At 42.1% G+C, this 15,085-nt stretch overlaps 1 protein-coding gene across 1 annotated transcript in view; it reads left to right on the forward strand.

The window, feature by feature from the left end:
- The first annotated feature begins 9,536 nt into the window (after window positions 1–9,536).
- The window catches only part of LOC109904595 (tau-tubulin kinase 2-like), a 39,776-nt gene continuing 34,227 nt past the window's right edge, over window positions 9,537–15,085 (forward strand). The window contains exon 1 of the mRNA XM_031787600.1: window positions 9,537–9,871. The gene's annotated coding sequence lies outside the window, so the exon portion shown is untranslated. The remainder of the gene's footprint in view (window positions 9,872–15,085) is intronic.

Raw genomic sequence — 15,085 nt, forward strand, 5'->3', positions numbered from 1 at the left:
TTAGAAGCTTCTGATAGGCTGATTTGACATCCTTTGAGTCAATTGGAGGTGAACCTGTGGATGTATTTCAAGGCCTACCTTCAAACTTAGTGCCTCTTTGCTTGACATTATGGGAAAATCTAAAGAAATCAGCCAAGACCTAACTGAAGTGGCGATCCTAACTGACCCAAGACAGGGAAATTGAGTTTAATGTATTTGGCTAAGATGTATGTAAACTTCCGACTTCAACTGTATGTTAGCAGGTGATGTTATTCTTCAATAACACAAACCCCAAGGCAAATCAGGGGGGGGGGGAATAGGTTTATTCAAATAGGACAAATCATGCTTGGAAGTAGATGGTCATTCTCCCCTGTCCTCTGTGATTCTCTCCAGAGATTCTCTCCAGTGGTTCTCCACAGAACAAAGGGACAGCATATAGTTTTATAACCCAGCCCTAGCCTGTGGTTGACCAATTAGAATTCCTTGCAATAAAACTAGCCAATGGCCAAATAACAAGTATCCTATTTCAGAAGACATATTCCTCACGTCTCTGATCCATTGATCAATAATTCCCTATTACAGAAAAAACACTTTCCATTGATCGTTAGTTCTTGTCCTCTTGACCTCTCATACTCTGTCTCTGCGTTGTGTATTTATCTTCGACATATTCTTACACATATCACATGAAATGGATGACATTGTACACCATTTTTGGGGACCCATTTTGGCTCGTGAGCTCTACTTTCAAAACTATTGGCTAAAATTATACAAAACCTTTATACCGCATCTTTAAGAATTAAAACAACAAGTAGAAAAAAGTAATGTTATCGACAACAAATTGCCTATAACAGACAATACATGTATTTATCAACATGAGGTTATGTAGAATACTATTAGATGTAAAATCCCTAGAGTTGACATTTTCACTGTATAGGATGGTTGGGAACAATCCTTTTCACACAGGTAACAACCAGCTTGATATTATCAAGGTTTATGTGACAGGAGTGTCTGGCAGATCTCACCTCTGACAGAGGGCACAGGCATGAACCTGGACGCCACCAGCACTCCAATATTCAGTAGCATCACTACCAGAAAGGCTACCCGGGCCTGTAGACAGACAGTACAAATGGTACTGTTACAGTATATGAGTTTAAAACCCCTGGAGCACAGCTAGTCAGTCCTGGTAAAGACATGGTGGGTTAATGTTAGAGGACCTCATGGTATGAGACCTACGACAATGCCTCAGGACTAGCTGGCCTGATGACTCCTTGCTGTCATGCTGCTGCTCCAGTTTCAACTGTTCTGCCTGCAGCTATGGAACCCTGATCTGTTCACCGGAGGTGCCACCTTGTCCCAGACCTGCTGTTTTCAACTCTCTCTCTCTACCACACCTGCTATTTCGACCTCTGAATGCCTGGCTATGAAAAGCCAAGTGACATTTACTCCTCATGTACTGACCGGTTGCACCCTCTACAACCACTGTGATTATTATTATTACATCTATGAACGTTTGAACATCTTGGAGAACTATCTGGCCTTAATGGCCATGTACTGTTTGTAACGGCTCTCTTCTATCTCCTCCTCTGACGAAGAGGTAGAACAAGGATCGGACCAAAATGCAGCGTGATGATGATTCATAATATATTTTAATGAAGGAAAACCTATACATACAGAAACTACAAAACTAACGAAATGAAATAATGAAAACCGAAACAGCCCTATCTGGTGCAAACACAAGACAGGAACAATCACCCACGAAAACACTCACAGAATATGGCTGCCTAAATATGGTTCCCAATCAGAGACAACAATAATCACCTGACTCTGATTGAGAACCACCTCAGGCAGCCATAGACTACGTAGACACCCCACAAAACCCCTAAGACAAAAACACACCACAATAACCCATGTCACACCCTGGCCTGACCAAATAATTAAAGAAAACACAAAATACTAAGACCAAGGCGTGACACTGTTAGAATCTCCACCCGGCACAGCCAGAAGGGGACTGGCCACCCCTCAGAGCCTGGTTCCTCTTGTCGTGTCTTTGGCTATGCCAGATTAAGTGATATGACATGCTATTCTATAAAATAATTTATCCGTAATTAATATCACCTGATTGAGCTAATCATGTACATGTAATTACAATAACTAGAGAGTCTGGCACCACAAAATAATATTTATAGAGCTGTTATCTTCCGAATAAACTCTTAAAGACCTATTAATACCGTATTTTACATCAATAGCAGTCAATATCAACCGTCACCTTAATTCCGTCTCATCTGAAAGTTGTAAATTCTGCACGAACCCTGGCTAACAATTTGAATCAGCAGTACAAAATTGGGTTTAAATATTTATTTACTAAATACCTAACTAATCACGCAGAATTACACATACACATAATTAAATCATAACTTGATTACAAATGACATCATAAAGGAAAACGTCCCTAGCGGGCGAAACAGATATGACAGCTTGTTACACAAAAGAAAAGGGGCTGGGTTTGAGTGAAAGAGCGGGAAGACTGAGGAACAAAGGCGAAGCTGTGCTATCGTAAATACAGTATCTTATGCATTCTAAATTACCGCCCATTTGGAAAAGGAAAATGCAATAAATATTTACTTGGTAGGTTGGTGGTAGATGGAAGGCCTTGTTGCCCAACCGAGTCCTTTGAAGAATGTCTCTGGTGGTCAATTGGATACGTTGTAGTAACGTCGTTGAGTGGTAGACGGGATACTCTGTCTGTTCCTCCCTAACCTGCGTTTTCAGCTGCGGTTGCTAACTCAACGGCTAGGACGTATCACTTCTGTAGTGAATAAGAGTTCAAAGTTCATACCATTCGCAACCAAAGCTCACACTGATGTTGGCTTTGTTCTGTAGTTATTATCGGAACCATTCTGACATAGGACCGTCGTCCTACATCCCCGGAACAGGAAGTTCTATTGTCGTCATGGCTTATATAGGAAGGGAGAAAAGGGGTGTGTTTCATAGTTTACAACCTCTGTCTCTTCACGTGGTTGGGCCACTGAGTGTGCAGCCCTGTCTTATGAAAAACCACATCTCACATTTTAGAAGCTAAAATCACATTTCATCCCATCACAAATCATTTCATATTCAAACATTTATATTGAACAACAATTCCGTGTGAATCCGATAACTCTGATGTGTAGACTTTCCACTGTAGAGTTTATGTCATCTTATCATTGATGAGAATGTCTCAGATGACAACCGAACTGACATCATATTCATTAAGCATATGTTCCATTGGTCGGATTACCAGAATATAGTTCAATATAGTTCACTTCATTCACCTTCTGACGTACCCAGAATCTCTATGTTAACCAAGGGTTTTGCAAATGTAAAAAGGAGGGAAGAGGTATTTATGACTTTCATAAACCTATCCCCAGGCCAACGTCATGACACTCTCTCTAGGTTTCTTCCTAGGTTCATGCCTTTCTAGGGAGTTTTTTCTTGCCACCGTGCTTCTACATCTGCATTGCTTGCTGTTTGGGGTTTTAGTCTGGGTTTCTGTACAGCACTTTGGGACATCTGCTGATGTAAATACATTTGATTGATTGATTAGGAAAGCGGGTCAACAACTGGAAGGTCAGCGCTTCGAATCTCAAGTCTGACTGGAAAATCAAGTATTCTTCCTTGTGTTCTTACCAGGAAGTAGTGGTCAGTGAGCAGGATACAGGACTAGAAGAAACCAAAGCTGGGGGACAGGTCCTCTTGCAGAGTGAAGAGCTGTTCTCGAACTGCCGACCACCCTGCCACGTCCTGACACACACACAGGTGAACATGCACACAGGTGCACACACAGGTGCACACACACGCACACACACACAAAATAAGAGGCTGCATATTATCACCTGAACACCGACAGAACTAGTATTCCAAAGATCTCAGTAAATCATTTCTACAGTGTGCTAAATCAGGGTCACACAGAGTGTTTCTACTTTGAAACTAAAGTATAACCTCACACACACGAACCCAGTCTTCACTATGAGTTATCCATACATCAATTGTCTTAAATAATTTATTTACTAAGTAATTCACAGAAATGCATAAACAAACAGTAGATACAGTGCCTTGCGAAAGTATTCGGCCCCCTTGAACTTTGCGACCTTTTGCCACATTTCAGGCTTCAAACATAAAGATATAAAACTGTATTTTTTTGTGAAGAATCAACAAGTGGGACACAATCATGAAGTGGAATGACATTTATTGGATATTTCAAACTTTTTTAACAAATCAAAAACTGAAAACTTGGGCGTGCAAAATTATTCAGCCCCTTTACTTTCAGTGCAGCAAACTCTCTCCAGATGTTCAGTGAGGATCTCTGAATGATCCAATGTTGACCTAAATGACTAATGATGATAAATACAATCCACCTGTGTGTAATCAAGTCTCCGTATAAATGCACCTGCACTGTGATAGTCTCAGAGGGCCGTTAAAAGCGCAGAGAGCATCATGAAGAACAAGGAACACACCAGGCAGGTCCGAGATACTGTTGTGAAGAAGTTTAAAGCCGGATTTGGAAACAAAAAGATTTCCCAAGCTTTAAACATCCCAAGGAGCACTGTGCAAGCGATAATATTGATATGGAAGGAGTATCAGACCACTGCAAATCTACCAAGACCTGGCCGTCCCTCTAAACTTTCAGCTCATACAAGGAGAAGACTGATCAGAGATGCAGCCAAGAGGCCCATGATCACTCTGGATGAACTGCAGAGATCTACAGCTGAGGTGGGAGACTCTGTCCATAGGACAACAATCAGTCGTATATTGCACAAATCTGGCCTTTATGGAAGAGTGGCAAGAAGAAAGCCATTTCTTAAAGATATCCATAAAAAGTGTTGTTTAAAGTTTGCCACAAGCCACCTGGGAGACACAAAATTGAACTTTTTGGCAACAATGCAAAACGTTATGTTTGGCATAAAAGCAACACAGCTCATCACTCTGAACACACCATCCCCACTGTCAAACATGGTGGTGGCAGCATCATGGTTTGGGCCTGCTTTTCTTCAGCAGGGACAGGGAAGATGGTTAAAATTGATGGGAAGATGGATGGAGCCAAATACAGGACCATTCTGGAAGAAAACCTGATGGAGTCTGCAAAAGCCCTGAGACTGGGACGGAGATTTGTCTTCCAACAAGACAATGATCCAAAACATAAAGCAAAATCTACAATGGAATGGTTCAAAAATAAACATATCCAGGTGTTAGAATGGCCAAGTCAAAGTCCAGACCTGAATCCAATCGAGAATCTGTGGAAAGAACTGAAAACTGCTGTTCACAAATGCTCTCCATCCAACCTCACTGAGCTCGAGCTGTTTGGGAATGGGAAAAAATGTCAGTCTCTCGATGTGCAAAACTGATAGAGACATACCCCAAGCGACTTACAGCTGTAATCGCAGCAAAAGGTGGCACTACAAAGTATTAACTTAAGGGGGCTGAATAATTTTGCACGCCCAATTTTTCTGTTTTTGATTTGTTAAAAAAGTTTGAAATATCCAATAAATGTTGTTCCTCTTCATGATTGTGTCCCACTTGTTGTTGATTCTTCACAAAAAAATACAGTTTTATATCTTTATGTTTGAAGCCTGAAATATGGCAAAAGGTCGCAAAGTTCAAGGGGGCCGAATACTTTCGCAAGGCACTGTAGATACACGGAAATTATAACGGAGTTTCCCTAGTGGGATAAACCGGCATCACGGCTTGGTGTACAAAAGGGAAGTGGGGATCGACTGAGATAAGACAACACACAGTTGATAATTATAACAATTGAAATACTAATCCTTTGCACATGAACGTTCACCCATTCAGGAACAATTGCAATCAATTAATATATTTACGCTCAGTGTGTCGTCTGTGTATTCGTTGAAAATTTTGTTTCTGTTGGAGAGTTTGTCCGCCCTCTCTGTCAGAGTGACATTCATTCATGTCATTATGGATAGATGTTTTGGCAGTTGTCGGTCTTCGCGTTCAATGATACTGAATTCCTAGCTGCAGACTAGTAATTAATATCAAAGACTTGTTCTTATTCTGTCGGTATCGATAGTCTAATCAATAGTCTAATAGTTTAACCACGTGGGATGGTTAAAAGATTCAGCCATCTGGTCTCAAACCATGGCCCTCTCGTTATTGAGGTAAGCTGGTCTGCAACCTTAGTCCTCTCGTAATTGAGAGCAACATGTTCTGTTGAGAAATTCTCAAAGTGGGTTTTTTATTTAGGAGTTGCAGAAAAAGGCTGTCTCATGACACCAGGTCCGAACTGGGCTCATGGGCAGTCCTCTGATTTAGTTCAACTCCAAAGGGAATTGGAGTTTCCTTCATTAAACAGTCCAAAATCACATTACACAATTTTACAAACAGTATCATCTTCACTCATAAATCTTATACAACAATTAGATGTAAACCTCATATCTGAGGCTATTATATAAACAGCATTATGGTAATGTGACTGTATTGTCTCCCATGAGTTTCACAAAATTGTACTAAACGGACCAGTTCGTAGCTGGATTCTTCACCGATCTTTTATACCTTCTCCAAAACATAAATGTTGTTCGGACCTCAAGTTCTGTGAGGTAGAAGAAATTCATTTGTTCTCTATGAAAATTCACTCTGTATCTATACTGTGGCCATGAGGAGATAATCTCCTCCAGGAATTTACGACCTCTCTCTGACCACAGCAGCCTGGGTGTAGGAGACAGGGAGAGGGGGATGGGGCTTGCTGTACCCAAAGAGGGCAACGTCATGACACCAGTGAGGTAGCGCGAGGGGTCACATGGCACAACATACAGGGGCCCCCAGCCGACCGGTCTTTACCCAACTCCACTCTGTTAACAGTAACTTGAATCGCTGTGACTGGGGCATCTCTCTGACTGGGGCCAGAGAGACCATGGTTATGATCCTAATGGGACCAGAGACACTAGGCTTATGGTCCTGAGGGGACCAGAGAGACCAGAGTTATGGTCCTGAGTGGACCAGAGAGACCAGGGTTAGAATACAGTACAACATAGGGAAAGGTCATCAAACACATCTGCAGAGACAGGGGAGCCAACATGAAAAATGTCTGTCCACCTAACAGGTGACCTGACAGATGTGAAATGGAGAGCAAGGTGGACTCCCTGTAGCATGAGGTATAGTGGCAGGTCTATCACAACATCCTGAAGAGGTCTCAGGTGCTGGAACGCACCAAATGGAATGACATCTGCTGAAACCATGGTGACTAATAGAAGCTTCCTCTCATATCCTCTTATTCATTTCTATAAAGAGGAAACCAAGAAGGTTTTCCTATTAACAGGGTTGAGGGATTGTGTATTTATCTTCGACATATTCTTACACATATCACATGAAATGGATGACATTGTACACACACACAGGCAAAAATGACAAGGTTGTTATAACAACCATGACACTTCCATAGTTACCAGATAGTAACTTGTTTCATGAGGTATTCTAACTTTTAGAAGTTGTTCTTTGTCCTAAACATATCCATATGGGATGAAATTGAAATGCTGTGCTGTATTGGGTGTTGGCATTAGAGATACAGTAACCAGGAGAGCAGGGAAACCAGATTGACTCAATAGAAACTTAACCCACAAACATTCTTCTGTTACCTAATCACCCCTCACAACCACACACACACACACACACACACACACACACACACACACACACACACATACACTATTGCTACCTCATCACCCCTTTCACCCCTGGAGGAGGGGAGATAACAGTTGAAGTGGTATAGTGGCCAAACCAGATGGACTGGTTCCAGCTGTGGCTCTCAGTCCTGAAGGATGCCAACAGATCCATCTGGTACTGTCATGTATGGAGTTATATAAAGACATACTGTAGTTATTATGCAAATAGGCTGTACGCAGGGGTGGGCAACTCCAGTCCTCGAGGGCCTGATTGGTGTCACAATTTTTCCACAGCCCCAGCTAACATACATGACTCCAATAATCACCCAGTCACGAATTTCATTAATCAGCTTTGTTTGCTAGGGAAGGAAATAAAGTGTGACATCAATCAGGACCTCAAGGACTGGAGTTACCCACCCCTGTGTAATGTCTGTCTTATGTTTAAATGAATGACATGGAGTAGGAATAGATTAGAGTGGAGTTTAAATATTATTCAGATGTGTTGAGCTAGCCTGGTCCCAGATCTTTACAGCCAACTTCTATGGTTGTTGTCATGCCGCTTGGGTCCAGGGGTGATGGAAACATCAGCACAGATCAAGGAGTAGTTACCTGAGGGGGTCTAGACCAATCACTTTAGATCTTTTCACATCATATCTTGTTCAGAGCTGATCTGATTGGTCAAAAGACCCATTAGTAAAGAAATCAATATGAATTGAGCTGCCTGTGTGAACACAGCTGTAGAGAGCTGGTTGGTAGAAAGCTAGACATATGAATGTTGTATTGTTTGCAATTCAATACCAGTGGGGGGGCATTAAGCAGTGAAGTGACTGACTGCTCAGCTTTGAGGTGAAATTCACAAAGAATGCACATATCTGTAGGTCTGCGGTTTCTTTACCTCATTGTAGAATCTACTCCAGTCAACAGATTGGCCATGTACAAATATAGACATTTATTGCCCAATTCGGTGTAGACAGCCTGACACTGCGTTGGGGGTGTCATAGCTCTCCAGCACCCAGGAAGCTAAGCACGCCAGAGCCAGTCCGATAAGAACTAGCGCTCCGAAGCGCTTGGGCATCCTGTAGTGACGAGAGGGCGGTGGGAATCTACTGGACAGAATACTGCCAGGACTGGCGAGAGCAACATGAACGCACGGTAGGCTAGCCACGTTAGCTACACATTAGCTACTAGTTGGCGTTCAGACCGTTTGATTTCCATTGGCGATCATAGCGAGATCGAGCTAACTGTTACACACGAAACGACTCCTCTCAAATTATGCTTTGATGTAGCTAAAAGGAAATACAACAGAGTTGCATACTGTACTGTCTTGTGCATGGATACGTAATCGATTAGTGAAATCCGGGATCCTTGGGACGTCTTTCACTTCTGAAAATGTATGCACAAATAGATAGGTGTAAGCACCGTGAGAAAACCTAGCACATGCTCATATAACAGGTCAGCAATAATAAAGTGGCAAGAATTTGAGGTAGATGTAGTTGTTTGGGATTGGCTCCAAAAACTTTTTTTGAACATTCTTATCAAGCTCCTTTGAAGTATTTACCCCTAAAAATATATATTTCTTAGCTGTCAGCAAATGTTCAGTGAATAGTGGTTGTTAATGCAATAACTCTTAAAATTGTGGTAGACAATACCAAAGCACACACGATATTGGCATGTTGCACCAAAATCTACAACGCTGTTGTATCTGGATCTTCATTGATGAAAACAATTACATTAAAATACACCAGAATAGAATAGAGGAGGTGACATTGTAATATGAGGTTTGCAAGACCTAGTAACAGTAACTAAAGTCCGGGAACTTCCTATGGAATATTGGGCGCGGCCATGCTCATGAAACATAATTACACTTGCACTAGCGCTTTAAATCACGAATGCGTTTACATAGCGAGCTTGTTGCGAGGGGGATATGATCGTGAACGAGCGCGCAGTCAGGCTGGCTGATACCGTTAGTCACGTCTGGGATCTGCAGCGATAGAGAGAGAGAGATGCTGAGGTGACAGGGAGAGAGAAGTAGAAAAGGGACGATTAAATCAAACTCATTATGTCACTGCTGAATTCACATGTCTGTATGTAAACCTCAGCTGCAGAATCAACGTTGCATGCATAATAACGCGCCCGCTGTGGAATTCCACTCAATGTCTCAACATTCCGTCAAGACAAACATAGAGGATTATTTGTAACCACGCCCGGCTCCTTTCGGATCAAGGATCGGAGCGGTCAAGGTATGGACACCGCAGCTATGCAAACGGATCCTGATAGCTAAGCTAGCTAACATTGGCTGACGTCAACATGCACGAATGCAGTAGGCCACATTAGCTACATTTTAAAAGGACTGACGCAATGTATCATCGCTGCCAAGGTCGTCCCATAACTAGATGCATCGAGATGATATTTTAGAACGCAGTTTCCCCATAGCCTTAGTAGGTTGATTATCTTTATGCTAACCAATAGCTAAATGCAAAGAGGCACTCTAGTATGGCCCGTGTGTGCAATCAATGTGCGTGTACGCGCAATCGTAAATCTGCTGTAGCAACGCTAGGCTAGCTACGCAGCTTCGTAAAGCAACAACACAGGCGAAGTGGTTACACATTGTAACACACCAATTACTTACTTATGTGGTTATTACTTTGTAACAGCTGACTGTTACTAGAGCGAATTTATATCGTGCATTGTCGTCATAACATTTTTATTCTGGTAATGCTAGTGGATATATTTGTCTCGAGCTTGTTCGTTTGCGGTATAGCAGCCCCAGTATGACAGACAGCCATTTCTGCCAACAGACATTATTTTTGACAGTAACTCCATAGCTTTGTTTCTAATCAATCACTCACGTCATATTATGGTTATGTTAAACTGACGTGTGTGTGTGTGTGTGTGTGTGTGAGAGAGAGAGAGGGAGGGAGTAGTCTAGCTGCATAGTCATGTGTGGTACAGACAATACTTAATTCATAGCTTGTGATTCAAGATCCAGAGCAACTCATTAGTTGAGAAGAATAGCTTATCAACAGGCAAATTTTACAGTACAGAATCTCACATACAATCAATACATTCTTTATACAGCAATTGAGCAATACAGTAGTCTGCAAGTACTTTAGTGAGGTTCAGATATTGAGAGACAACCCCAACATCATTCACTACTATCATGCCTACTCACTTCTGACTGTATCACCATGCTCTCAGGGGAGGCTCCAGGGCTAGGCTGCACATCTACCATTCCAGTGTTTAATTGCTATATTGTAATTACTTCGCCACCATGGCCTATTTATTGCCTTACCTCCCTTTTCTTACATCATATGCACACACCGTATATAGTCTTGTTCTACTATATTATTGACTGTATGTTTGTTTTATTCCATGTGTAACTCTGTGCTGTTGTATGTGTCAAACTGCTTTGCTTTATCTTGGCCAGGTCGCAGTTGTAAATGAATGAGAACTTGTTCTTAACTAGCCTACCTGGTTAAATAAAGGTGAAATAAAAAATAAATAAAATAGGCTTCGTGGCTAGGCTCCAGAGCTAGGCTCCAGTGCTAGGCTCCAGGGCTAGGCTCCATGGCTAGGCTTCATGGCTAGGCTCTAGGGCTAGGCTTCATGGCTAGGCTCTAGGGCTAGGCTCCAGTGCTAGGCTCCAGAGCTAGGCTCCATGGCTAGGCTCCATGGCTAGGCTCCATGGCTAGGCTCCAGTGCTAGGCTCTAGGGCTAGGCTCCATGGCTAGGCTCCATGGCTAGGCTCCAGTGCTAGGCTCCAGGGCTAGGCTCCAGAGCTAGGCTCCATGGCTAGGCTTCATGGCTAGGCTCTAGGGCTTTAAACAGAGAGATGACTGAACAGCCAGGCTCAGGCAGCAGCAGTTAGGGAATCAGACACTCCTTTAATCTCCAGAGGTCAGCATCCCAAATGGCACCCTATTCCCTACATAGTAGAGGTTGACCGATTTATGATTTGTCAACGCAAATACCGATACCGATTATTGGGAAGACCAAAAAAAAAACAGATACCGATTTATCTGGCATTTTTTAATATTATTTTTTACATATATTTTTGTAATAATGGCAAATACAACAATACTGAATGAACACTTTAATTTTAACTTAATATAATACATAAATAAAATCTATTTAGTCTCAAATAAATAATGAAACATGTTCAATTTGGTTTAAATAATGCAAAAACACAGTGTTGGAGAAGAAAGTAAAAGTGCAATATGTGCCATGTAAAAAATATATTGTTTAAGTTTCTTGCTCAGAACATGAGAACATATGAAAGCTGGTAGTTCCTTTTAACATGAGTCTTCAATATTCCCAGGTAAGAAGTTTTAGGTTGTAGTTAATGTCGTATTTATAGGGCTATTTCTCTCTATGCGATTTGTATTTCATATACCTTTGACTATTGGATGTTCTTATAGGGACTATAGTATTGCCAGCCTAATCTTCAATGTTCTGTCATAATTATGTAAAATTCTGGCAAATTCATTACGGTCTTATTTAGGAAGGAATGGTCTTCACACAGTTTGCTTCGAGCCAGGCGGCCCAAACTGCTGCATATACCCTGATGCGAATACGCTTTTGTTAAATCATCACTCGTTTGACGAAGTAGGCTGTGATTCGATGATAAATTAACAGGCACCACATTGATTATATGCAACGCAGGACAAGCTAGTTAAACTAGTAATATCATCAACCATGTGTAGTTAACTAGTGATTATGTTAAGATTGATTGTTTTTTATAAGGTAAGTTTAATGTTAGCTGGCAACTTACCTTGGCTCCTTGCTGCACTCGCGTAACAGCCTGCCACACAGTCTCCTCGTGGATTGAAATGTAATCGATTGTTATAAAAACTTGAATCGTCCATGCCGATTAATCGGTCGACCTCTACTACATAGTGCACTACTTTTGTCCAGGGCTCATAGGGAATAGGGCATCATTTGAGTCACCCATAGAGGAGGACGTCTCTGCTCCAGTAGACCAGGCTGAGGCTGCTCTAACCCACTAATGAATTAGATTAGCAAACATTGGAGGTGTTTCCCCTAGTTTAATGACTCCTATTTACCGTGTTGACTTGACACGTGTGTGTGGATGTGTGTGTGTGTGGATGTGTGTGTGTGTGTGGATGTGTGTGTGTGGATGTGTGACTGCTCAGACTAATAGGAATGGAAGTAGGCCTATCATCGCATCATGACTGCTTTATTACTGTGACATGCAGCCTAGTCTTCCAGCACATTTAAATATTCCCTTTATAGTGCACTACTTTTAACTGGGGCACATAGGGCTCTGGTCAAAATTAGTGCACTCAATAGGGAATATGGTGCCATTTGGGTCTCAACTACAACAGTGTGGACCAGCCACCTGCTGGCTGAGTGGGGTGGTTCTGGGCTGGCTCTGAGGCAGCAGGCAGCCTTCTGTACCTGTATTCATAAATTATCTCAAAGTAGGAGTGCTATTCTAGGATCAGGTCTTCCCTGTCCATACACAGGGGCGGCAGGTCGCCTAATGGTTAGAGCTTTGGACTTGTAACCGAAAGGTTGCAAGATTGGATCCCCGAGCTGACAAGGTAAAAATCTGCCGTTCTGCCCATCAACCAGGCAGTTAACCCACTGTTCCTAGGCCGTCATTGAAAATAAGAATTTGTTCTTAACTGACTTGCTTAGTTAAATAAAGGTAAAATAAATAAACACTGTAATATTATTCATTGTGATCTGAAAGTCAAAACGGATCCTACTCAGAAACTTCTACTCAGAAATGCTTTATGAATTGCCCAGATGGAGAGATTGAAGAAAATATACTACTCCCGCTGTACAAAAAAAGTGCTCATTTTCTAACAGGAATGTATCTGACTCCAGAGAGGCAGCGGATTGGAATAGAGCCTCTGTGACCTTGAAACTTAGGCTACTGCAGAGTGTGTTTTATTGGTGGCTTCTCACACAGAGAGATGACGGTTGGGGTTCCCTGACTGTATGTTCCCTGACTGTACGACAACACACTAAATGCATGCTGCTCTGCTAGTCTTATCTAGGAAGAGCGAGAGAGATGCAGCACTAGGGCCACTGTGTGTGTGTGTGGGACTCCAACAACGTGTCAACGACATTGTATCAAATTTCACTGTCTTCTTGATTTCACTGTTATCTAACTGTCTGCATCTGTGCTGTAATTGACGTTTCCCACCCCTGTCCCGTTGCATCATGGGATTGCTCCTGTGCTGGTGATACACTGTGACATTGTGATGTCATGTCATGTAAGCAAAGAGTGTTCTGAGGCCTCTTTGCATAATGCTAAGAGTAGCCTACTTCCTCACACAGAATGTTAGAGTAGCCTACTTCCTCACACAGAATGCTAGAGTAGCCTACTTCCTCATACAGAATGCTAAGAGTAGCCTACTTCCTCATACAGAATGCTAAGAGTAGCCTACTTCCTCACACAGAATGCTAGAGTAGCCTACTTCCTCACACAGAATGCTAGAGTAGCCTACTTCCTCACACAGAATGCTAGAGTAGCCTACTTCCTCACACAGAATGCTAAGAGTAGCCTACTTCCTCACACAGAATGCTAGAGTAGCCTACTTCCTCACACAGAATGCTAGAGTAGCCTACTTCCTCACACAGAATGCTAGAGTAGCCTACTTCCTCACACAGAATGCTAGAGTAGCCTCACACAGAATGCTAAAAATAAGTTCTCATCACTTTTGAGAGTTTGCTAATAAAGTAGGCTATAACTCGTAAAAATTCCTTATGTGAGAATATCAAAGAGGTCGAATGTGTTTTACGACAGGAAAGAGTCTTGGAAGCATTTAAATGATCAAACACTACGAGTCTGTTACACGTCAGTGACTGGTCTAGTCAACACTGAAATAGGCCTGTCTTGGTTTGTTGTTACATGTCAGTGACTGGTCTAGTCAACACTGAAATAGGCCGGTCTTGGTTTGTTGTTACATGTCAGTGACTGATCTAGTCAACACTGAAATAGGCCTGTCTTGGTTTGTTGTCACATGTCAGTGACTGGTCTAATCAATACTGAAATAGACCTGTCTTGGTTTGTTGTTACATGTCAGTGACTGGTCTAATCAACACTGAAATAGGCCTGTCTTGGTTTGTTGTTACACGTCAGTGACTGGTCTAGTCAATTCTGAAATAGGCCTGTCTTGGTTTGTTGTTACATGTCAGTGACTGGTCTAGTCAACACTGAAATAGGCCTGTCTTGGTTTGTTGTTACATGTCAGTGACTGGTCTAATCAATACTGAAATAGGCCTGCCTTGGTTTGTTGTTACATGTCAGTGACTGGTCTAGTCATCACTGAAATAGGCCTGTCTTGGTTTGTTGTTACATGTCAGTGACTGGTCTAGTCAACACTGAAATAGGCCGGTCTTGGTTTGTTGTTACACGTCAGTGACTGGTCTAGTCAATTCTGAAATAGGCCTGTCTTGGTTTGTTGTTACATGTCAGTGAC

Source organism: Oncorhynchus kisutch, linkage group LG14, assembly GCF_002021735.2.
Source record: "Oncorhynchus kisutch isolate 150728-3 linkage group LG14, Okis_V2, whole genome shotgun sequence".
Lineage (NCBI taxonomy): Eukaryota > Metazoa > Chordata > Actinopteri > Salmoniformes > Salmonidae > Oncorhynchus > Oncorhynchus kisutch.